Source organism: Podarcis cretensis (assembly GCF_951804945.1).
Source record: "Podarcis cretensis genome assembly, chromosome: 15".
NCBI lineage: Eukaryota > Metazoa > Chordata > Lepidosauria > Squamata > Lacertidae > Podarcis > Podarcis cretensis.
The window spans coordinates 15,694,496-15,720,147 of record NC_137185.1 but is presented as its reverse complement, the minus strand read 5'-3'; the positions used below and the strand labels follow the sequence as shown (position 1 = coordinate 15,720,147).

Genomic DNA, 25,652 nt, shown 5'->3' with positions numbered 1-25,652 from the left:
AGCGTCTCTACCCCCATCGTTCAGTCCAGACACTGAGGTCCAGCTCCAAGGGCCTTATGGCAGTTTCTTCACTGCGAGAAGTGAGGTTACAGGGAACCAGGCCCACCCTGTCGAACACTCTCCCGTCAGATGTCAAGGAAATAAACATCTATCTGTCGGGGTATAAATACTATATTATTATTATTATTATTATTATTATCATCATCATCATCATCATCATCATCATCATCATCCTTGGCCATCTGAGTCTGTGGCTATTGCATCTTGTAGAATGAAATGAATTGCAAAGGATGGGCAAATCTGTCCATTCTGATTTCCCATTTTTCAACTCCATATTTCTACATCTGTTTGTAAATTTATTTATTTAAATCAGCCTGTGCTGATCTCACTGACACCTCATCCCTCTTCCTATTATCTCCCAGGAAGCAGCAGTAATGCCACCAAGTAGAAGTCAGGCATGCCCCATCACCTTGTCTCCCGCTGAGGTGGAGTGAGATGTGGCTATCTTTTGAAACTTGTCCTTTTTCCAATACACATTTTGCAGTACACATTTCCAACCAAATAATGCTTATAAAAAAGTATGTATTTGTAGAAAGATTTCATTAAAATTGACTTATATTCATGAAAATAACATGCAATGCATTGTATTAGGGAAAACAACTTGCAAAAATGTATATATTATTATTATTATTATTATTATTATTATTATTATTATTTACCTGCGCTTCACCCTAAGGCCCCTAGGTTGGTTACAACATTAAAATACAATGTTATGAACAGTATAAAAAGTTACAAAAATAAGATGAGTCCTAAAAATATTAAAGGAAATTTCATGGAAAAAATAAATTGTAAGTTAGGAATAATGTGTTCCAAAGCGCTACAAATTTACATGAGGAATCTTTTAGAAAAACAAGAAGAAAATGGGGAACTGATGTGGAAATGCGGCAAACTCAACTGACGAGCGAGAAATTGAGAAATCCAGAGAAACCGAAGCTGACGGTTTTGTCAATTCCTCCTTTCCATTGAGGCTTAAAATCTGGGGAAAGGGTCCTGAGGGCAGGAGAGAGAAGGCAGAGGGTGTTCGTCAGAGACCAGGACGAAAAAAAAAGCAAATAAGAGGAAAAGTATGTTTTGCTGCAAAAAGACAAAAATTGATGAAGGCCAAGGAGGAAACAAGATGTTTTTGTAATTGCTTTTCGTAAAGGAAAAAGGAGGAGGAAGTGAAGAGAACGTTCAGGGGAGGCCGTTCCAAACATCTGGAACAGCTGGAGAAATCAAGTGGGATATCTAGAGCAGCCTTCAGCAACCTGGTGCTCTCCATATGTTTGAGAGTTGTAGTACAGTCTGGAGGGCACAGTTAAGCCGAATCCTGACCTAAGCCAGGATGCCTCTTCTTCCGATGAAGACCCAGAGTCAGGAGACCAGACGGAAGGAGACAGTCCTCTCCACAACTCCAGCATTGAACCAGACAACCTCGCTCATCAAGGAGACACTTCAACAAGTACCGGTATATCAATTCCAACTCACTGGCTCATTTGTTGACTGCCAATTTCTACTTCTGTTCAAATGTGACATCATTAGGGTGTCCCCGCCCCATATAACTCCGTTTTATTTGGCTCCCAGTATGTTTCCAAGCACAATTCAAAGTGTTGGTGCTGACCTTTAAAGCCCTAAATGGCCTCGGTCCAGTATACCTGAAGGAGCGTCTCCACCCCCATCATTCTACCCGGACACTGAGGTCCAGCGCCGAGGGCCTTCTGGTGGTTCCCTCATTGCGAGAAGCCAAGTTACAGGGAACCAGGCAAAGGACCTTCTCAGTAGTGGCACCCGCCCTGTGGAACACCCTCTCATAAGATGTCAAAGAAATAAACAACTCCCCGACATTTAGAAGACATCTGAAGGTTCAAGGAAGTTTTTAATGTGTGACATTTTAGTGTATTTTTGGTCTTTGTTGGAAGCTGCCCAGAGTGGCTGGGGAAACCCAGCCAGATGGGTGGGGTACAAATAATAAATAAATTATAATTATTACAAATATTAATTTATTTTACTATTTATTTATTATATTTCTATACTGCCCTTCATCAAAAGATCTCAGGGCGCTTCACAACGACACCACACCGCCCGTCTACACAACACGCTCTGATTCTCTTAAGTGATCCCACGCCGCTTCTTTCTTCTTCTGGGATCCAAAACCCAGTCCTGATTTGAGCCCAGATCCAACCCACCCAGCTGGAAAACTGTTAACGGCGAAGGATCCTGAACTTATTCCGAGCGTCCGTTTAATTAGGAGCAAAAACTGCGTGAGAAAGGCAGGAAGACACACGCACAACCTCTGTGGAATAGGAGCGCAAGAGCTCTTCCACGGCAGCCCAGCCAGAAACCCAGAGCTCAAAGCTGGAAATCCAGAAAGAAGATGGCGAGCAACCATTCCATGGGCCTTTTGAGCAAGCCCAAAGCTGCAGCGAAGTCCAAGAAGAAAGAAAGAGAGCCCCATTATCTATACGGGGTGGGAGAAGGGCCTGTTCTAGCGAAGACTGTGAAGTTTTGCAAACGCCAAGCTGGACCCGGTTCAGAAAATTATCATGAAGAGCAGACACGTCTGAGCTGTATAAATAGAAAACAAGGCCAGCCACCAAGCAGGAACAGTGGAGTAGTCCTTTGGGCCAAGCCCAAAACACAACGAACTCCCCCGCTTCTTTTTCTTCTTCTTCTTTCTTTCACTGAATCCTCCAGGACGGACGGGGATGTGGAAGGAAGCCACCACCGTCCGCAAGGCACACCTACGCAAAACCACGGGATTGGGGGGCGGGCGGGCGGGGGGTGTTCTGTCATCGGTTTGTTTCGAATGCACAGATTGTCCTGTACTTTCTTGGGACAGGTAACGGCGCTTGTTCCTTATTCCTCAAAACAACTTATTCCATTTTAAAAGTCCGTTAAAATTAATGGGAGGCTGATTCACCACGGACTGTGGGAAGGCGCCAAATTTATCATGAGTGTGAAGAAAGAAGCGAAAGGCCTTCAGCTCAGCAACGTTTGCTCCTTGCCCTTGTTTGCCTATTCTAACCCATCAGGCTCTGTTGAAGCCTCCGCAGGCTACATCTTTCAAGGAAGGTGCAGAGGCTCAGGGCTAGAGCATAGAAACACAGAATTGTCTAGTTGGTCCCCTGCAATGCAGGATTCATAGCTACTTTCTGTTTCATTAAGGTAAAGGTAAAGGGACCCCTGACCATTAGGTCCAGTCGTGACCGACTCTGGGGTTGCGGCGCTCATCTCGCTTCACTGGCTGATGGAGCCAGCATACAGCTTCCGGGTCATGTGGCCAGCATGACTAAGCCACTTCTGGTGAACCAGAGCAGCGCACGGAAACGCCGTTTACCTTCCCGCCGGAGCGGTACCTATTTATCTACTTGCACTTTGACGTGCTTTCGAACTGCGAGGTTGGCAGGAGCAGGGACCGAGCAATGGGAGCTCACCCTGTCGCGGGGATTCGAACCTCCAACCTTCTGATCGGCAAGTCTTAGGCTCTGTGGTTTAACCCACAGCGCCACCCGTGTCTGTTTCATTGGAGGTTTTTAAAACTGAGGTTGAATGGACCATCTGCCATGGATTCTTGAGCTGTGATTGGGGTTCTCTTCCAACTCCATGATCCTATGGTGCAAACACTGCAGTAAAATGGGATCACAGAAATGTGCAGGAGCGCACTTATTATCCCAGTAGCTGTAGGGTTTTGGGGGAGTTACTACAGCTCCAAACCAGCACAATCGTCTTCCAGAGACTTTATAGAGATGTGGGGCAAATCCCTGCTGTGAAACCTGAGGGCACAGTCACCCTGCCCTAGAGATCTGTGTAGGTGGGGCTGTGAGCAGGGGGTGGGGGTGGGGGGAGATGCCAGAGGCCAATGACCTCATGCATCATTTGGAAAAAATGAACAGGCAACAGCTGTTTACTTGCTCACTTAAGGCAGTGACATGAGGGCACTTGTAGTTAACAAATTGCAGATTTTGAATGAACAAGAGGAACACTCTTTCTCTCTCTCTCTCTTTCCATAATCCGCTTGTAGAACAATTTCTCATTTTCCTCTCCAGGCAATGACTCGGAGAGAATGTTGGACCCCAACAAACACACATCAAGAGGACGAGAGCTGTGTTCCTGCGCCCTTGAAAGCGGTGGGGTGCCACGTCTGAGGTTCAGATCCTCGAGGAATGCAGGAAGTTGCCTGCATAGATCGCCAAGGTGGCTCCTTCCAGATGTTGTTGGGCTCCAGAAAAGGATGCAGGCTGGAGTTCAACAGCATCAGGGAGGGCACAGCAATGGTTTCCCCCTTGTCAACCCTGACTGACAGCAGCTCTTCAGGGTTACAGGTGCCAAAGATTTAACCTGGGACCTGAAGAACATAAGAAGAGCCTGCTGGATCCGGCCAATGGCCCATCTAGTCCAGCATCCTGTTCTCACACTGGCCGCCCCAGTGGGAAACCAGCAAGCAGGACCTGAGCAGAAGAGCACTCTCTTCTGGAAGTCAAATTGTTGCTGCCTCCAACCATGGAAGCAGAGCGCAGCCATTGTGGCTGGTAGCCACTGATATTCAGAGGCATACTGCCTCCAGAATGTGGCTAGTATCCATCGATAGCCCTGTCCTCCTCCATGAATTTGTCTAATCCTCTTTTAAAGCCGGTTCAGTTGGGGGCCGTCACTGCCTCCTGTGGCAGGGAGTTCCACAGATTAACTATGCACTACATACAGAAGGACTTTTTTCATCTGCCCTGAATCTTCCAGCATTCAATTTTTGCAAGAGACGGTGCTCTGTTCCCAAGCTGTGATCTCTCTCCCCATTAATATGTGAATACAAAAATCAAGTGACCTCCAGTACTTTAAAATCTTTCCACTTCCCTCCCTCCATCTACAATCAAGGCAGGTTAGCCCCGGCCTCCCTTGGAGAGCAGTTGTGAGGATGATGGAATGCAATGTGCTTTTATGAAAGGCTAAGGATTCTGACCTGCAGCAAAATGTCTCTCTTCCCATTTGAAAGGGGAAAAGAATATCAGGGTGAACTCCTTGCACTTGTTTGATGTCAAATGAAGAGGAGGTTCGTGGAATTATTTTTGTTCTCCTGAGCTTCCTTGCATGTCAAAATGTTTAGGAGTCGGGGAGAAAAGCATGCCAACATTGGTTCCTCCCCCCCCCCCCCCGGCAAAGACAGCTTTAGTTGCTACCTTTATGCAGTAGAGTTTTGGACTGTGCCACCTCAAACTGCAGAAGCAGGAACATAGCAAGGGGAGAGAAATTCGATTCAGTTTGCATTTAAACCCACGTAACTCACAGTTTCCAAAGCAATTTGTGACCCGATATGCAGAAACACCCTTCAAAATTTGCATTTCTCCAAATTTTGCAGTGCACTTCTCCTATCAAGGAATGGGTACAGAAATGGATATATTCAGATAAAAGTGCAGACAAATGCATTTATTCATGAAAATAAAATACAGAAACAAGCTATCTTAAAGAAAATTGCTTAGCCAACTTTAGATTAACTTAAGGGCTGCCACGTGGAAGTTGGAGCAAGCTTGATTTCTGCTGCTCCAGAGAAGAGGACTCCAATCGATGGATTCAAATGACAAGGAAGACGGTTCCGAACAAACATTAGGAATAACTTTCTGATGGGAAAAGGCATTCAGCAGTGGAACGGACTCCACTGGAAGGTGGTGGACTCTCCTTCAACACCCATTAGAAGTTGGATGTCTGTCTGTCAGGTATTTGGCAGCTGCGATTCCTGCATTGCAGGGGTTTGGACTAGATGACCCTGAATTGACAATTCTGTGGCACTCTGCCTGATACCCTGGATAGCTGCTGCCAGTCAGAATCTAGGCGATTCTGAGCTAGATAGACCAAGGGCATGACTCGGCGCAAGGCAGCTTCCCATGTCCTTATGGGTCTTCCAATCTGCTCTGTGTGGCTTTTGGCCCATTGTCCAGCCCTGCGCAGAAGACAGTTTCTGGCAAAGGACGGGCCTGACTCACAGGCATCTCTTAAGTGGCTGAATGCTGAAGTCCTTCCAAAAGCATGCAAGATATTCCTGGCATGTGGTGCACGCGGCCCAGGCGCTGAGGTGCTTGTTCGCTGCAGATTAGCCTTGGCCGGGCAAGTATTAGAATGATAAGACTCGTAAAACTGTAGAATGGTAAGGCAACCCCAAAGGTTATCCAGTCCACCCCCCTGGTGATGAAGGAATCACAGCTTAACCACAGTACTGAGGAGCATGCTGCCAAGGATTTATGGTGGCAGGGGGTGGAGAGAAAGAGAGATGAAATGCCACCTGCCAGGATACTAGACTAGATGGGGCCCCCCTTTGACCTGATCCACCAGGACTCTTCTTATGTTCATATAGAACCTCCAGGTCCAGAGGCAGTCTACCTCATTTCCATATTGGCTGTGCTCTGCCTCCCCAGTTGAAGGCAGCAAAGTTTCTGGATGCCGGTTGCTAGAAGCCACAGGAGGGGAGACGGCTCTTGTGCTCGAATCCTGCTTGCAGGTTTCCCAACAGAGTTACGTGTTTGGCCCCTGTGAGAACAGGATCCTGGACTGGACAGGCCATTGGCCTGATCCAACAGGGACCTTCTGACTTTCGTACATTCCCCTGGAAACCTCTGTGTTGTGTGTATCCTGAGCTGGTTTTTCAGATGACACGATCTTTGCAGAATGTATCTTTGCGTTCTATATTCAGTATATGGTCCTGACAGGCTGTTTTTGCGTTTTGTGTCCTCAGCAGATGTTCTGCCTCCTGCCCTGGCCCACACCCTTTCCCAGATCACAGGAGCAGAGTGTGGGTCACATCCCAGACTGCCAGGACCGGGGGCGGGCGCACGTTCTGCTGACAATGAGCCTCTCTCCCCTGCCTGATGGACACCCGTCTGTTTCCTGCTTGTAGCCAGTTGCTGATCTGCGAAAGGGCGAATCTGCAGCCAGCAGTGATGTCAAACCCTACCTACCACCTGCTCCCAAGTCACTGCGCAGGCCAGCAGAACTGAAAGTTCTTACCCATTGGGGACCAGCCTAGAAAAGCAAAATTGTTTCTTTGAAATCCAAATGCACTTTGATGCATGCCAAAGGCGATGTACACATTAGGCCGCTGGAGCACCCAGTGTCACCCTGAGGCGGGGGGCACCCTCCCCACCACTCAATCCATCCCCAAAATAATTTACAGGGCAGGGCTAGAGGTTTGTGGGGTTTTTAAAGAGTTTATAAACCCTTTAAAAAGGTCAGTGTGACAGGCTTATGCCTCAAGCATTCCTAGAAAATCTTATTTTGTTTTATTATTTTTTGGCATAACCAATTCTGTTTTATTTGTTTAAAAACCATTTCCTCATACAGGTTCCCTGATAAATTATATCCCTAGCTTTTAGCTGTGGGATAGCAGAGTGCAAACAGGAGTATTCTTCAAGCAAACAAAATGGCTGCAACAGTCTTAAGAGGCACCTGATGCTCTGAATTTTGGGTTCGCTCTTTCTTTCTGCGCGCGCACACACACACACACACACACAAAAGTTTGATGGAAGGTAGAAGAGGTACTATATAAATTTTCTGCTACACGCAATTGTTGCCACACATACCCTCTGGTGGGCTAGAACCTCACAGAGACTCATATATTAGAAACATTTTCCTTTCTGCCCCAAGATTCTGAAAATGCATTTCTGGAAACAGACAACATATAAAGCAGAAAATATTAATCCAGTAAAACAAACTACATATATCTTTAGAAAATCTGATTTCATTTGGCTTTGTAAAGTCACTAGCTGCCACACCCCATGGCACTTTTTGCATTTTTAAAATGTTTTCAGGATCTTGTTGCTTAGAAAATGCCCCTTTATTATCTTTATAATAAAGGCCACAAGCTTAGCACGAGTCAACAGGGTGGTGCAGCAACAAAAAACCCTAATGCCCTTCCAGGCTGCATCAACAGAAGTCCAGTGTCCTGCTCAAGGGAAGTAATAGCCCTGCTCTGTTTTCTGCCTTCGTCAGACCACACCTGGTCCTATGTCCAGTTGTGGGCAGCCCAGTTTAAGAAGGACATTGACAAGGAAGATGCACAGAGGAAGGCAATCAGGATGGTGGTGGTTCTGGAAACTAAGCCTTTTTGAGGAATGGTTGAGGGAGTGGGGTGTGTTTAGCCTAAAGGAGACTAAGAGGTGACAAAGAAGCCATCTTCAAACATTTTTTTTTTTTAAGAATAATTTTATATTAACCGACCAATCACATCAAATCAAACCAAATTACATAAATTCCAAATTACACAGCCGAATTTTAAATTTTTTGTTGGGGGAATATTTCAAGTTCCAAAGGGGATCCAATCAACTTCTTGCTTCTTACTGCTGTTTTAATGTCCACAAATCTAACCTTATGATGTTCACAGTACTATCCAGTCCTTTTTTATTGTTTTTCCACATCTCTTGTTGTTATTTTCATATATTTTTCCTTTTTCTTTGTGACCTCTGATAGTCTCCACAAGCTGGTTAGAACAGTTTGTAATCCTGCGTGGATATTATTATTTTTATCCAGTAGCCATATCCAAACGTTTTCCATATAACATCACTTCCATACATCAAAACAGTCTTAGCGTCATTAATCTTCACCAATCTGCCTCCTTTCTCAAAACCTCTGAGGAGATTCACCAGGAATGCAGTCTGAAAACAAGTCCGTTCTTCCTCCCGGCTATAAATCCTTTGGCAAGATGGCGACTCCGAATTAATTGCTGCGCCATTCCCAAAAGCTCTTATTGCTTCTCGATCTCCATAAAGCATACTTTTGGTTAAAGTTTATCTCCACACAGACCTTAATCATCCTGCTTGGGTCAGTTCAACCGACGATTCTACTGAGGAGGGGTTCTTGTAAATCACATAGAAGTAAAAAAGGTTCCCCCCCCCCATTCAGTCCCGTTGTCAACATACCCAGCCTTTGGTGTATCTTCATCGTAAAATATTCCTGTTTCTCCAACCCATCGTCTTCTTTCGCAGAGGTCACTTAAATTAGCAGACTTCACTCCCCTTCTTCACTTGAAATATGTGCATTTGCTTCTTTTGTAATTAATTATTCCAAATTGCTGCAGCTAGTGCGCGATCAGAGACAGCATCCAGGAGAGCCGAGGTCCACACGGGGGCATTCTGCCTAGGGCCCTCACCCCCTTCTTTCGAATTAGGGGGTGATTTATGGGCACAGCAGGCAAGGGCAGTGTTCCCCATTTCCTTGGGGCAACAAGGGAGGCTGCCTACTCCCATAACAGCCTCTTAATTACCCCGTGTGGGTCAGAGAGATGGTATTGTCGGCCATCTTCCAATGCGCCCCTAGTGGCCCCCCGCCATCTTCAAACATTTGAAGGGCTGACCCACCAATGATGGAGCAATCTTGTTTTCTGCTGCTCCAGAGGACCCCAACCAATAGATTTAGATGGCTGGGAAGGAAATTCTAACTGAATATTAGGAACAACTTTCTGATGCCAAAAGCCTTTCAACAATCCAACCAATTGCCTCCAAAGGTGGTGGACTCTTGTCCCTTGGAGGTTTTTAAACAGAGTTTGGATGGCCACCTATCATGGATTCTGTAGCTGTGATTCGCAGGGGGTTGGGCTAGATGAATTTTGGGATCCCTTTCAAACATTTTATGAATCTATTATTCTTCCAGCTTGATTCCCCACCCCCTGACAGCCACAGATGACTCTGGACCAATCTGACCCAACACACAGAGACTGTGGGGCAGAACTTTTGCACTTGGTACACACAGAAGGGGGGTAATATCTGATGCACTGGTACGGCCAATGCAAATCTAAGCAGGGGTGATCATTGTTGCCATTGGCTGATGAGGTCAAAAAGCTCGTGGTCGCTTTAACAGCATGCTTGATCTCAGCAAGGAACTGGCAGTCCTCAACCTGAAACAGGGAAAGGGGACTCAGAGACAGGTCCAGCAACACTTGCAATCTGATTAGGCGGTTAAAGGGGTGTCAAAGTGAAAAGGGTTGGCTGTGTCCATCAACACACGCAGGCAGGCGTTGGGAGACGTGTGCAAGGACAGCCCAGAAGCCCACCTTGCCCACTGAGATGTCTCCAGGATGCCCACAAAGAGGGCATGAAGGGCAATATGTTTCCCAACTCCCCATGCAACTGGAATTAAGAGATAAACAGCTGCTGAATCTGGAGGCTTCATTTACGTGCTATAGACCTTACCTTCCTCCACAAGCTTGTCTAATTTGCCATTCATGTGTGTGTGAGAGAGAGTACAACCTTTGTATAATTAACTTTATTTATATATGAAAGCTCTGAAGGAGTTGGTGTTGTCGTTTAGTCGTGTCCGACTCTTCGTGACTCCATGGACCAGAGCACGCAAGGCACTTCGGTCTTCCACTGTCTCCCGCAGTTTGGTCAAACTCATGCTGAAGGAGTAAAGGTAAAGGTAAAGGGACCCCTGACCATTAGGTCCAGTCGTGACCAACTCTGGGGTTGCGGCGCTCATCTCACTTTATTGGCTGAGGGAGCCGGTGTTTGTCTGCAGACAGCTTCTGGGTCATGTGGCCAGCATGACTAAGCTGCTTCTGGCGAACCAGAGCAGCGCACGGAAACGCCGTTTACCTTCCCGCCGGTACCTATTTGTCTACTTGCACTTTGAGGTGCTTTCGAACTGCTAGGTTAGCAGGAGCTGAAGGAGTACTTCACTCCAAATGTGTACGTCTTGTACCAATAAACACACAAGAGCCTGATGGACCAGGCCAATGACCCATCTATCCCAGAATCCTGTTCTCACAGTGGTCAACCAGATGCCTCTTCTGGAAAAACCACCCGGAGGACCTGATCGCAAGAGCCCTCTCCCCTCCTGTGCCTTCCAGCAACTGGTATTCCAAAGCATCTGTGCCTCCGACTGTCGAGGCCATCATAGCCTTTGTGGCCGGTGGCCATTTTAGTATACAGTGGTAAGGTAAAGGTAAAGGTACCCCTGCCCGTACGGGCCAGTCTTGACAGACTCTGGGGTTGTGCGCCCATCTCACTTAAGAGGCCAGGGGCCAGCGCTGTCCGGAGACACTTCCGGGTCACGTGGCCAGCGTGACATCGCTGCTCTGGTGAGCCAGAGCCGCACACGGAAATGCCGTTTACCTTCCCGCTGGTAAGCGGTCCCTATTTATCTACTTGCACCCGGAGGTGCTTTCGAACTGCTAGGTTGGCAGGCGCTGGGACCGAGCAGCGGGAGCGCACCCCGCCGCAGGGATTCGAACTGCCGACCTTTCGATCGGCAAGTCCTAGGTGCTGAGGCTTTAACCCACAGCGCCACCTGCGTCCCTGCGTATACAGTGGTACCTCAGGTTAAGTACTTAATTCGTTCCGGAGGTCCATTCTTAACCTGAAACTGTTCTTAACCTAAAGCACCACTTTAGCTAATGGGGCTTCCTGCTGCCGCCGCACTGCCGGAGCACGATTTCTGTTCTTATCCTGAAGCAAAGTTCTTAACCTGAAGCACTATTTCTGGGTTAGCGGAGTGTGTAACCTGAAGCGTATGTAACCTGAGGTACCACCGTAACAGCCTTCTCCTCTTTACCGTTTCAATACCAGCGACTGACCCTGCACCTTCCTGTAGGCCAAGCTTCTTAATGCTCGACATTTCATTCTGTTTTTATTATTCTGTTTGGAGCCACCCAGTGTGGCTGGGGTGACCCAGTGAGATGGGCGACATAGAAATAATAATAAAATGGTTGTCGTTGTCCTTATTCTAAATCCTGTGCTCTGCAAATGGCTGGAAATCTCGCACACAGCCTAAGGAGACTACATTTTGTGGGAAAGGGACCTTCTCTACTTCTGTGTTCCTACCAGGGACAAGCTCCAGCAGCAAAGTGGACCATTGGCATGCCTGAACCCACAGCTGTGCTGCCTCGACGAACACTGGAGATGTTGAATATCCGATTCAGAAGTGTTCCGATTTCATGGTCACCATGACTCACGAGAGCCGTCCCTCACAGCTCCCAAAGCATGTCCTGGGACCCCATTTCAATTTGCGCTAATTGCCCAGATTTCATCACCTCTGAGGCCTCCACCCAGCGGGGCGGCCTAACCAAAGTGCGTCCCCCCTGCTTGTGCAGGGCATGTGGACCCCCTCAGCCACATCTCCCGTCAGCTCTGAGTGTTCCTCTTACGCCTTCATGCTCTGTAACATTTCCTTGGCAGGCTTCCCCGTCTCAGACATTCCTTGTTTTCTGTCTCTAGCTATTTGTCCCTCAAATTCCTCCCTGGCCCGTATCGCGAGGCTGCCCCCCGCTTGCCAGAATTCACACCCTCTCCTTTTCGCTCAGGGATACCTTTCCCATTTTTAATAGCGGGGCTCAGCCAGTGTGGTTTTGGATTGCGCCGTCTCCAAATAATTGGGAGGCAGGGAGGGAGAGGACCCCATCCAGCACAAGACGTTGCTGGGCGAACGCTTTCGAGAAGGAACTGGGAGTGGGTTGGGGGCCCCAGATGCAACCTGCAAATCTCAAGGCCACAACCGATTCCCTTTGCATCTGAAGTAGCAGATGACAATCAGAAGAGCCCAGATGCCAGATCAGGGCAAAGGAAGCCCACCTTGTCCTCATTGCAACCACATGCCCCAATGGAAAGCCTGCAAGTAAGGCCCAGGTTGCAATAGCAACTCTCCCCAGTTGCAATTCCCAGCAGTTGGGGTTGCCTCTGACAGTGGAGTTAGGATATAAAAACAGAAGGGGCCAGGCTATCTTCCTAAGGGGCCGGATTAAGCACAGGGGCTGCCAGTAGCTGAACCCTCATAGGAGCCATGCAATTAATTTGAACATATGTGGAGGATTAACTGATCCCCTTCCTCAAAACTTACTTCCCCCATTTTTATTTAAATGTTTTGTTTTATTTAAAGCATTTTTTTAAAGCCTTGCTTTCCAGCCCCCCCCCCAAAAAAAAGGCTCCTGGGGTAGCTCAGGGTGGTGAATAATAAGAGGGTCCCTGTCCTCAGGCTGTCAATCTGAATGAAAGACATGACACAAAAGGAAAAGGGGTTGAGAGGGAGGAAGAAAAACTTGATGTGCTACTTCTTAGTTACAAAGTTCTTGCAAGTGCCCTTTCTGGCAGGGAGGGCAGGGGGAGAAGAAAGCTGGTGGGATCCTGTTCCTGACCCCTTGTCGAATAGAAACTTGGAAGGCTGTCAGTATTCAAAACATATTTCAGGATTCTCCCCTGCTGCAAACATACAGTCCAGAGCAGGCTCCCTGAAGGTTAATCAAGGAGATTGCAGCCTTTTTGTCCTCCAGACAGAGTGATGGTCATTTCTTTGCTAGTATATAAATAAGATTAAAGTGTGTGTGTGTGTGTGTGTGTGTGTGTGTGTGTGTGTGTGTGTGTTTTAAAATAGCACAGTTCCTAAGCCCCTTTCCAGCTTTGGACTGTAAACAGGATACAATGATACAATAAGCAATCAGCTCACCGCGTACGTTGCATGGAGACAGCCGAGAACAGAACATTAAGAAACAAAACATCGCGTCGCCTTTCTCCTTTCTCGTCGCTGCAAGCAGAGGGGCTCCAACCCAAGCCCCAGTCGGGGGCCAACAGCCACCTGACGTCTCAAACCCTGGGCACAAAAACTGCAGGAGGCTCGCTGGCTCGCGCGCCGAGACCGTTCACCAACGGTGCACGTGCACCAAAGCAAGTTTGATTCAGTGCAATGAACAGCCAGGGGGCTCTCAGACTAGGACCACCAGACTAGATGGCCTGAAAGGGAGAATGGGAGGATTTGTGGAGGATAACAAAGAAATCAACAGCTACTAGACACAAGACTGGGCTCTGCCTCCATGGCTATAGGCAGCAATGCTTCTGAGTACCAGTTGTTGGAAATCACAAGGGGGCGGGAGTGCTTGCGGGTTTCCCAGAAGCATTCTGCATGCAAGGCAGCCATCATGGTTTTGAACAAGAGCTTCTGCCGCCGCCCTCGGTCAAGTCAAATCTTTGTGTCAATGTGGCTCCATCTCATCAGTGCTCCTGGATTTCAGGCGGGGTGCTGCTGCTGGGGCATGACCCTGCGTTCCTCTGCCACTGAGTGGCAGCCCTTCTTCCACCCAGACCGGCTACAACATGAACCAGGAAGGTATCATTGCAGAGGTTCGATGACTCTGTTGCAAGCACATACACACACACCCGTTTCCCCATGGGCTAGATCAGTGTTTCCCAAAGGAGAAAGCATCATTCCTTGGGGGACAGTGGGATTACCTGGGGGGGGGGGAGCGCTAAGAAGCAAGGAGGTGGCAGGGGGGGCACTGGAGGTGGGTCCCTCCAAGCATCTTGATCTCTTATTTCTGAATGACCAGGCTACAGCCTCTAGCGAAACACCTTCCTTGCTTTGTATTTAAAGTTTCAACACTCTTATTTCAAAGCTATTTCCTTCCGTCATGTTTGTTCGTATATACGATTCAGTGTCGTCACAGGTTAGCCAATTATTGGTAATATTGCTATTGATTCTCTTTTAATTACTTACCATATATTTGCGGAAGGTGAAGATTTGTGCACCTTTGGCAAGTAGTTATATACAACTATTTCATGCAATAAATTTCCTTCACCTTTATGTTTCCCTCAAGAATACATAAAAAAATGTTTCCTGCAATTTCTGGTATCACTGCATCAAGTTCCTCCATTCTGTTGAATTCATTAAACTCAATAGTTTTAGCTGGAATTTGAGTAAATGTGCAACTGGTCCGTTACTGCTTAGTGCAGAGCTTTCCCAACTGTGTGTCAAGTCACATTAGTGTGTCGGCTGCAGTGTGTAGGTGTGTCACACAAACGCTCCTCCCGGGGCTGGAAAGGGGTTAGTTTAACCTCCTGCTTGCTAGTAAAACTGAATTACTGTGTCACAAAATGATGCATGTCTAAAAAAAAGTGTGTCACCAACATGAAACATTTGGAAAGCTCTGGTTTAGTGGTTCATGGAAGTCACTACAGTGGTACCTCGGGTTACAGATGCTTCAGGTTACAGACGCTTCAGGTTACAGACTCTGCTAACCCAGAAATAGTATCTCGGGTTAAGAACTTTGCTTCAGGATGAGAACAGAAATTGTGCGGTGGCAGCGCAGCAGCAGCAGGAGGCCCCATTAGCTAAAGTGGTGTCTCAGGTTAAGAACAGTTTCAGATTAAGAACGGACCTCCGGAAGGAATTAAACTTCTTAACCCAAGGTACCACTGTACTCTGAATAATACTTTTGATAGGGCAGGGTAGGTGGCACTGGGGATGAATTTATGGAACCGAAGGGGGTGTCCCCAAAATGCTTGGGAATTACTATCCTAGAGCATTCATGCACCTCTGTGTTGTTGGGCTCCAACACCCAGTGGCGGGGAGATTTGTGCCTGCGTTCAGAACCAAACAAGTGTGCACCAGCGCTTTGTTCCGGCAAACAAGTTTTTCCATCTCAATGGCTCATGCTTCCCCCTCGCTCTTCATCGCCATCATCACGCAGCGGGGCCAGCCAGCCACAGGGCAGAGAGATCTGGGGTGGAGCGGAGGAGATTTAGGCAGGGAGCTGTCCAGGGCTTTGCTTACACAACAAGCTAGCCTCATCAGCCAGCCCCTTTGAGGTTTCACCTGGTCTTAATTTTCATCTTGGTTACCAGGGTTCTTGTTTGTTGATCAAACCGGGGCCGGGAGTGCGGCTGGGGAGTCTCAGAGGGTCCAGCGGTTGCTCGGATGGGCAATTTGGGGCAGTCGACGAAGTGTGGGGAGAGACACCTGCATCAAAAAGCCTTCCCCCACCCCCTCTGCTTTTCCCACAAAGCTAGACCGCCAAATGTGCAGGGAAAGTCGTCTCCCTGAACGCTCATAAACATTTCTTTGCAAATCTTTCCCGATTGCATATGCATAAAGCCCTTCTGACTCACTGGTTGGGGTGGGGGGAACAGGTGAGAACATGCCTAGTCCTAGACCCTCCAATTGTGAGCTTTGTTGTTGTTTAGTCGTTTAGTCGTGTCCGACTCTTCGTGACCCCCTGGACCAGAGCACGCCAGGCACTTCTGTCTTCCACTGCCTCCTGCAGTTTGGTCAAACTCATGCTGGTAGCTTCGAGAACACTGTCCAACCATCTCGTCCTCTGTCGTCCCCTTCTCCTTGTGCTGGCCACTGTGAGACTAGTTCAGGCATAGGCAAACTCGGCCCTCCAGATCTTTTGGGACTACAACTCCCATCACCCCTAGCTAACAGGACCAGTGGTCAGGGATGATGGGAATTGTAGTCTCAAAACATCTGGAGGGCCGAGTTTGCCTATGCCTGAACTAGTTGGACCTCATCCAAACAGGGTTTTTCCTCATGATCCAAGTTGTTATGCGAACAACACAAGAAGGGATACTTTTCAGGGGTGGATCCCCTCCTGTGGAATGCTCTCCTTGGGGAGGCTCACCTGGTGCCATCATTACACATCTTGAGGCATTTTTCCATGGATGGAATATCTTAAGGCAATGGGTTTTTTTAAGTTTTTTAAAGAGGTCTTTTACCTTTTTCTTAATGCTGGTTTGCTTTTTGCTTAAAATAGTGTAAGCCATTTTGAGTTGCCATAGCAAAAAAAAATTCAATTCTTGATATTATTATTATTATTATTATTATTATTATTATTACTATTATTATTATTTCTGGGCATGCTTGCCTTGCTAGATGGAAGTGTGCATGTGTGTTGTGTGGTCAAGAGGTAAGTGGAATCATCCTCCAAGGGGGTTGGGCTAAATGACCTTTGAGTGACTTCAGACTCTGCCTCCATTGTCTTTTTTTAAAGCTGCAGGAATAAATTAAAGGGCTGTCAGCAGGAGATTTGCAGGCCGCCCCGTGGGGAGGCTGAGAAGAGGTCTTGACTGGGATCTCAGAGTCCCTCTGCAGAGAGAGGAGTGCTGATGGCAGACGGACATAAACCAGAGCGAGATCTCAGCTATTTTAAATCCGGGGCTGGAGGGAAATCAGGCATCAAGCCTCAGGCATGAGGCTTAAGCGCTGGCAAGCCTCCCTTCTGCGTTGGGACACAGTCGGTGCATTACACCAATGCGGGGGGGGGGTGAGGGAGAAGGTGCAGATTCGAGTCGCGACACTCACTCCGGTGAGCTATGGCCCGGCCCAGCCTACCTCACAGCATTGTCGCTGAGGACAGTGTGCGGAGGGACGACGGGGGCCATTGCACAGACATCGCCCGGAGATCTGCAAAGGGCAAAGCGGGCTTAAAATGTAACTAAGGTGACCTCTCTCTCCCCCCCCCCCCAAGCTTTCAAAGATCCAGATGATCTTTTCTCCACCAGAGCAGGGAGTTTCTGAAATCCCAGGGCCTGAGTGCGCAATTAAAAGCTGCAAGGTTTTTCGCAAAAGGTAAAATTTAATATCGCGGCGCGGCCTGACATTGTGCAGAGGTGGAGATGGCCATTGTCCAGGAGGGCTGAGCAACTAACATCTCTGTGCAGAGGGGATTTTGCTGGTTTGTCCCTTTCCCTTCTCCCCCCCCCCCCCCCCACATAAATATTCTCTAAGCATTGCTTCCTTGGACCGTGCAGGGAGGGGGGCAGAACCATCCTGGTTAGCAGCCATCAGTAGCCCTTTTCTCCTCCTCCATGAATTTGTCGAACCCTCTTTTAGAGCCATCGAAGTTGGTGGCCATTACTGCCTCCAGTGGGAGGGAGTTCCACAGTTTAACGATGCGCTGTCCTTTCTTCTGTCCTGAATCTTCCAACATCCCATGTCATTGGATGACCACCAGTTCTAAGGGTAGGAGGGAGGAAAGCTTTCCTCTATCCACTTCCTCCACACCAGGCATAATTTTAATCTGATTTGAACTGATTTTATAATGAAGTGATTTTAGAATGTTGTATATTTTACTGTTGCTAGCCGCTTTGAGCCCAGCTTTGGCTGGGGAGGGCGGGATATAAATAAAATTTTATTATTAATATTATTATTATTAAGCTTCTGTGAAGTCACCTCTTATTCGCCTTTTCTCTGAACTGAAAAGTCCCAAATGCTGCAACCCTTCTTCATAGGGGAATCTCCTTGACTGTGTCTCATTTCTGGGTGAAAATCTGTAGAGGGTCAACTGAGGCAAATCTTTCAGAAGCCCCATGCTAGAGATAGAATTGCTTCTTAAAGGCAACAGTTTCCCAGCGAACCATTATGGTTTCTGCTTATCTGCACACACAAAAAGAAAGGGAAAAGAATCTGAATTCAAAATTACAAGTGATAGCTCATGATAAGATTGAGGTGCTTCAAATAAAACAAGGTGTAAAGGGATTAAATTGGCCTAGCTGATACTTTACTACAGAGTGGGGTGTTTATTTTAATCAGAGGGCAACATTCCATCATTGGCAAGCTTTCTGGGGCCACATTGCAACAGCGGCCAGAGCCAGAGCCAGGCAGAACAATGGATGCCATGCTTGCCTTTCGCACGGCTGGCTACATTTCGGCCATGCAGATTTATTTATAAACACAGAGACACATTTATTTATTTATTTGCTGCTTCATATTTCAAATCTCTCTCCATCCAGGCAAGCAAGAGGCAGGATCGCAGCTCAAGAACTCACGCCCGCCAGTCAAAAATCAAGAAAGGGGCAGATCAGGGATTGGTGAAGGGTGTGGGGTCTGGGGAGGCTCTCAAGGGCCAGATAAAGAGATCTGCAGGGCCACATTCTTTCTTGCCTGAACAAGAGTTTGTGAATTTGAGCATGTGATTTTGAGATTTTGCTTATAATTTGGGTTCTAAGATTGTACTGGGATTCTGAACCTTACAGAGCCCAGTCATTTCTCTCTCCCTGCGTATTTCCCAAAGCGAGTCCTCACTTAATTTGGCCTAAAACAACAATAAAAAGGGAAAATCTGTGGCAAATGTGGATTGGCCAGAGTCCATCTGTAAGGGGTTTTGAGGGAAAGATGGAAAAAAGAATCCCCATAAAATTAGCAGGATTTCCCTGGGTAGCTCTGAACATTTTTAATGAGCAAAGGTTCTGCATTTCAGGCAGGAGCAAAGAAATACGCAGGAAGGAATCTTGGCTTTGGCTAAACAGCCCCAAAGAGGAGCAAGTGAGCAACAGTGTCAGGGCAGAAGCAAAGACAGCAAAGAAAATATTCTGCATGCTGCATTATGATGGGATGCCCTGCCATCGGCTGTGGTCCCTGGCCTCCAGGAAAGAGCTGAGACACATACAGGACTGTCAAGAGAAAAAGACGAGGAGAGACGCCTCCGTGGCAACGAGGGGTGGATGGATCGGGCAGTGTTGACTTATTTATTTATAAGAATACAGTGGTACCTCTGGATATAAACGGGATCCGTTCCGGAGCCCCGTTCACATCCTGAAGCGAATGCAACCCACGTCTGCGTGTGCGCAGGTCGCGATTCGCCGCTTCCACGCATGCACGTGACGTCATTTTGACTATCTGTGCATGCGCGAGTGGCAAAACCCAGAAGTAACGTGCTCCGTTACTTCCGGGTCGCCACGGAGCGCAACCCAAAAATATTCATCCTGAAGCTACTTCAACCTGAGGTATAACTGTATTTGTATACAGTGGTACCTCAGGTTACATACGCTTCAGGTTACATACGCTTCAGGTTACAGACTCTGCTAACCCAGAAATAGTACCTCGAGTTAAGAACTTTGCTTCAGGATGGGAACAGAAATTGTGCTCTGGCGGTGCGGCAACAGTGGGAGGCCCCATTAGCTAAAGTGGTGCTTCAGGTTAAGAACAATTTCAGGTTAAGAACGGACCTCCAGAACGAATTAAGTACTTAACCTGAGGTACCACTGTACTGCTGTGTCATATAAGATGTATCAAAGCAGTTTACAGCAACAAAAACATAAAAGAATATAATAAAGACAATTAAACAGATAAAGACAGACATCAATTAATCACTGTGTGGAAAGATGTATTCTTAACTGCCAGCACAGACAAAAAATGGTTTCCAGCAGGTATTTACCTGCTGAATCACTAGTGGCAGGGAGTTCCACAGAACTGGGCCATGCACACATGGGATATGAGTTCAAGCAGTCCCCAAGATACCCTGGGACAAAGCTGAAAAGCCCATGTAGTTCAGCGGCAGAACATCTGCTCAGCGTGCCCTGGATTCAATATCTGGCATCTTCAGGTAGGAATGCCGCATCAGTGGTGCCAACTAAAGCAATATATGCAAATTTTCCCAATTTGCATTATTTATACAGGGTGCAGAATTCCAGGGTGGGGCAGAATGTTTACTACAGTTATGACCACAGCTCAGCCCATCCCACAATTGCACACTGGCTGGAAAGGGAGACAGGGTGGGGGTGGGGAGGGCAGACGGAATGGGTGTTTGGGGAAATCAAGGAAGGAATTTGGATGTTTTTTGGGAAATGGAGCCACTCGACTCAAGAGAGGCAGATGGGAATGATTAGGCTGCCCTGACTCCCTCCCTCCTTCCACCCCGCCAAACCTTCCTGAACAATTCAAATCAAACGCAATGGACACCGCTGATTGCTCAGTTTTTTGGGAAAGGGCTCGGATGGCACCGTCTCTCGCACTCGGGATATTTATGACCAATTGTCAGCAAGATCGCATTGATGAATTCCACATTTGATTTCTCATCACGAGGACACGGCTGTTGGATCACGAAGTCAGGCTCCATTGCCCAGCAGTGCACAGAGGACAATGGCCTCTGCTGGCTTATATAATCCTAAAGCTGTAGGTTTGGAAGGGAACCCCAAGGCTCATCTAGTCAAACCCTCTGCAATGCAGAAATCGCAGCTCAAGAATCTGTTATGTGCTGAGTTGAATAGGATTCAGAATGCAGCAGTCTGATTGGTCCTAGAACAATAGGGTCCAGAATGCAGCAGTCTGATTGGTCCACAGGAGCCACCCAATCCAGCTCCAGTTGGAAGTGAATCTGCAACCTGATTGGCCTACAGGAGAATCCCAGAATTAGCCAATCACGTGGGGCCCATCATGTAAGTAATGTATATAAAGCAGACATTCTGAGGGAACCTCCATTCCTCCTCACCACTATGAGCTGAATAAAGAGCATGAAATCCACTCTCGACTCTGAGTATATCTGATTCCTATTGTTCTAGGACCAATCAGACTGCTGCATTTTGGATCCTGTTCAACTCAGTACAAAACAGAATCCTTGACAGGTGGCCATCCAACCTCTGCTTCAAAACTTCCAAGGAAAGAGAGGTTTTTCACCTTCTGAGATTGTCCATTCTACTGTTGAGCAGCTCTTAACCTCTGAAAGTTATTCCTAGTGTTTGGTCAGAATTTCCTTTTTGGTCATTTGATTTGGTGAATCTTTCATTTCAGTTCTATGCGTGGGCTCTGTGCCACTGAATAGGATGGATTTTCAGCTGCGATTCCTGTGTTTCAGGGAGTTGCACTAGACGGCTCCACAACTGTATGATTCTTCGACTCCCATCGTGGGGAAGAACATGACGGGGAATTCTGGTTTGAGACAGATATGTGGAGCAATCTCAAGAACTGACCTAGTTTCGATGCAGGAGGCATTCAAACTCTCCCAGTCCTATCAGAAACGCAGCGTGGGACCGTCATTTTACATTTGCTGCCGCTGCTGAGATGGAAATCCTGCGGCTTCTTCTCATTATTTCTGGCAAGGAAAAGAATAAAACAAATGCAAAGTATAAAATCTAAGATAACTTCAGCAGGCCTGAATCAGGAGAAATATTTTCAGACCTTTTGTCAAATGTATTTGAACACTCCAAAATTTAAACTTAATACAGTGGTACCTCAGGTTACATACGCTTCAGGTTACATACGCTTCAGGTTACAGACTCCGCTAACCCAGAAATAGTACCTCAGGTTAAGCACTTTGCTTCAGGATGAGAACACAAATCGGGCTCTGGCGGCACGGCAGCAGCAGGAGGCCCCATTAGCTAAAGTGGTGCTTCAGGTTAAGAACAGTTTCAGGTTAAGTACAGACCTCCGGAACGAAGTAAGTACTTAACCTGAGGTACCCCTGTATGTTAAGTTGGAATCAGACAAATTCTGGAGACGCGGATCGAGTAAAGCAGACCACATACACCCCTTTTGGAACTGCTCTCAAACGTTTTGGAAATATGTGCAGGCTAATATTTCGGACAACTTAGGATATCATAGAACGGTAGAGTTGGAAGGGACATGGGGCGGGGGGTCGTAGTCTAGTCCAGCCCCCTGCAGATACCCACAGAATGTAAAACACTCTACTGCTATTGGGCTCCCTGAAGGATATTATCCTGGAAAATGACCAAGAAATAGTATATCTCATACTGTATGTGAATGGTTAGAGAAGATCTGGCTTATATGAAGAATGATTACATCCAGCCTCCTAGATCAGGCCGATGACTCATTTAGTCCAGCAACCTGTTCTCACAGCGGGCAACCAGATGCCCTTAATGGAAAGCTCACAAGCAGGATTCAAACACAAGAGCCCTCTCCCTTCCTGTGGTTTCCAGGAACTGGTATTCAGAAGCATTGTTGCCTCTGACTGTGGAGCCAAAGCAAAGCACACATGGCTAGCATCCATGGATAGCCATGAATTTATCTAATCCTCTTTTAAAGCCATCCAAGTTGGTCGCTATCCCTGCCTCCTGTGGGAGGGAGTTCCACAGGTTAACAATGTGCTGAGTGAAAAAAGAACTCTCTTTTATCTGTCCTGAATCTTCCAACGTTCAGCTTCCTTGGATGTCTACGAGTCCAAGTGTTATGAGAGAGGAGGGGAAGCCTCTCCACTATCCATCTTCTCCATGCCAGGCTATCATTTTATTAACTTCTATCATGTCACCTCTTACTTAATAAATTATTACAAAGGAATACATATAAACCAACCTAAGAGGTCCACAGAAAAAAAGTTTCTTTATATACAGTATAATGTTTTGGAATGAGTCTAAAAATAGTGTTTCATCTCATGCTGCCTTCAATGTGCTGGAATACTGTATTTGTCCATAGATTTCTTTATTTACTTTATTGGAGAAAGAATTTTTTTCATGCTCAAAGCCAAGTTCTCCCACTTGTCATGAAAGGTCATGGACTGGCCTTGGTGCGTCCCTAGTGTTTGAAGATGCCCTGAAAAAAATTAGATTTTATTGGGGGGGGGGGAATAGGGGTCCTGGATGGGTGCAGAGTTTGTTATCTTGGAGGGGCCTCCTAATACAGTCGTACCTTGGTTGACGAACACCTTGCAACTCGGAACGTTTTGGCTCCCGAACGCCACAAACCCAGAAGTGATTGTTCTGGTTTAAAAACGTTCTTTGGAACCCGAACGTTCATCACGTCTTCCGATTGGCTGCAGGAGCTCCCTGCAGCCAATCAGAAGCCACGCCTTGGTTCCTGAACACTTTGGAAGTTGAATGTACGTCTGGAACGGATTCCGTTTGACTTCCGATGTACCACTGTATTATGGTCATCTCCCCTCAAAAAGGATATCGTAGAGCTTGAAACTGCAAGAAGATCAAACCTATCCATTCTTAAGGAAATCAGCCCTGAGTGCTTACTGGAAGGACAGATCGTGAAGCTGAAGCTCCAATACTTTGGCCACCTCATGAGAAGAGACGACTCCCTGGAAAAGACCCTGATGTTGGGAAAGATGGAGGGCACAAGGAGAAGGGGACGACAGAGGACGAGATGGTTGGACAGTGTTCTCGAAGCTACCAGCATGAGTTTGACCAAACTGCGGGAGGCAGTGGAAGACAGGAGTGCCTGGTGTGCTCTGGTCCATGGGGTCATGAAGAGTCGGACATGACTAAACAACTAAACAACAACAGAGCTTGAAAAAGATTTAGAAAAAGGCAACCAAAATGACAAGAAGGGATGGAGCAACTCCCCCAGGAACAAAAGTTAAAGCGTTTGGGGCTTTTTAGTTTGGAGAAAAAGCCAGTAACAGGTGACATTTTAGAAGTTTATCAAATCATGCATGGCATAGAGAGAGTGGACAGAGAAGTTTTCCTCCCTCTGATCATAACACGGGAACTCGTGGACATCCAATGAAACCAACTGCTGGAAGATCTGGGAGAGATAAAAGAAAGTCCTTCGTCACGTGACACGCAGTTAAAACTATGGAACTCCCTGCCACAGGAGCCAGGGATGGCCACTGACTTGAAAGTGGATTAGACAAATTAACAGAAGGTAAGACCATCAATAACTACTAGCCATAGTAGTTATGCTCTGCCTCTACGGTCCAAGGCCTCTTCTTATGTTCTCAAGGAGAAATAAAGCTTGATAGCGTGTGTGAACGATACGTGCCAGATCTCCAAAGCCGAATGGGAGGTGCGGGGGGGGGGGGGATAAGATTTCAAGTGGTTCTGGGTTGGGGGATGGAAATGGGACTGCTGTGCTCTGGAGCATCTCTGCCCCCTCCCTGTGACCAACAGAACCCTGCAATGCTTATGCAAATACTTGCCTGAATTTCTACAGCTCCTAGAATGCAGCTTTTCGACAGGTCACCTTGGAGCAGATTTTTCTCCAAGCCTCCCATTGGCCAGGCAGGAAGCAGCCAGCTTTGCAGGGTTGGCGCAGGAGAGGAGGAGGGACCAGGCTCTGCAATGGCGGCGCTGGGGCCCGTAACCAAAGAGCACTCACTTGCCTGGTATGTGGGCCCCAGCCAGCCTGGGAGTAGAAGGGAGAGAGGGAGGGAGAAAATGGGAAAGGAAAACAAACGCTCTTCCCTCCGACACTGTGAGGCGGCTTTTTCGCTTAAACAAAACATGATGTCAGCCATTGTTCTCGCGAGGGGAGGCCTGCCAAAGAGGGCTGGCTGTGTCCCAGGCCTCCCCAGGGCCTGTCTTGGACCCCCAGCTCAAGAGACGGAGGGCAGTTGCCAGGAAAAGCGGCTCTGCAAAACAGTGTCTCTCTTTTTTGGGAGGGGGGAAGCTATTATTAATAACATTTTTGTTTTGATCCTCAGAGCATCGTTGATGTGCATGAAGCTGCCGAAGTCAGACCCTTCATCCATCTAGTCCAGTGTTGTCTGCACGGGCTGGCAGCAGCTCTCCAGAGTTTCAGGAACGCTGTTGTTTCCAGCCCTATGTGGAGAGACCAGGCCCTTGTGTGTGCAAAGCAGGTGCTCTACTCCAGAGCCTTTTTGCCCTCCCCTTAAGTATTATGTTAAGTTGTGGGTGAACATATCAGACGACACAGCGATTCTTCAAACAGCTCTGGTTTATTCACAGGCCAGAACAGAACTGAAGGGTTCAGCCAGCCTGCTTATATAGAGCTCCACTACAACGCAACTGTAACACTTTCTGTAACTATCCAATCACTGAACGTCACTTTCAATCCCTTATTTGCATATGGGGACCTGAGTGAAAACTATCTACAGTATCCCCCTGCTGGCCCACGGTGAGAACTTCAGTACATAACATATTAAGTAAACATCTGGTCCTCGTGGTTCTGAGTAAAGAGCTGAACTCAATAAGGACATAGGATGCGGTCTTATCAGGCCATCTTGAGCAGCACTGCATACCCTCCAACAGCACGACAGCAAAATTCGGGACTCCATTTTCCAATTTTTCTCACAAGAGAACAAGGGCCATTTTGGTAATCGTCAGTTTGCGCAGTTCCGCACTGCAATTTTCCACTGGGAATTTATTTTTCTTCAGGCATGGCACCCGAAAACATGTGTTTTGGAGTGCTGCGTTAAGATCGCAGCCCCCCAATAAGCACATTTTCCAGGGGGAATA

General features: G+C 47.3%; 1 long non-coding RNA gene across 1 annotated transcript; it reads right to left on the bottom strand.

Moving 5' to 3' along the window:
- Window positions 1-17,972: 17,972 nt before the first annotated feature.
- On the bottom strand, window positions 17,973-22,254 carry LOC307203682. Its single transcript, XR_013833331.1, has 2 exons — window positions 21,465-22,254; window positions 17,973-18,153 (listed from the first exon to the last, which is right to left on the bottom strand). It is a non-coding gene; the product is annotated as an uncharacterized lncRNA (long non-coding RNA).
- Window positions 22,255-25,652: the final 3,398 nt, after the last annotated feature.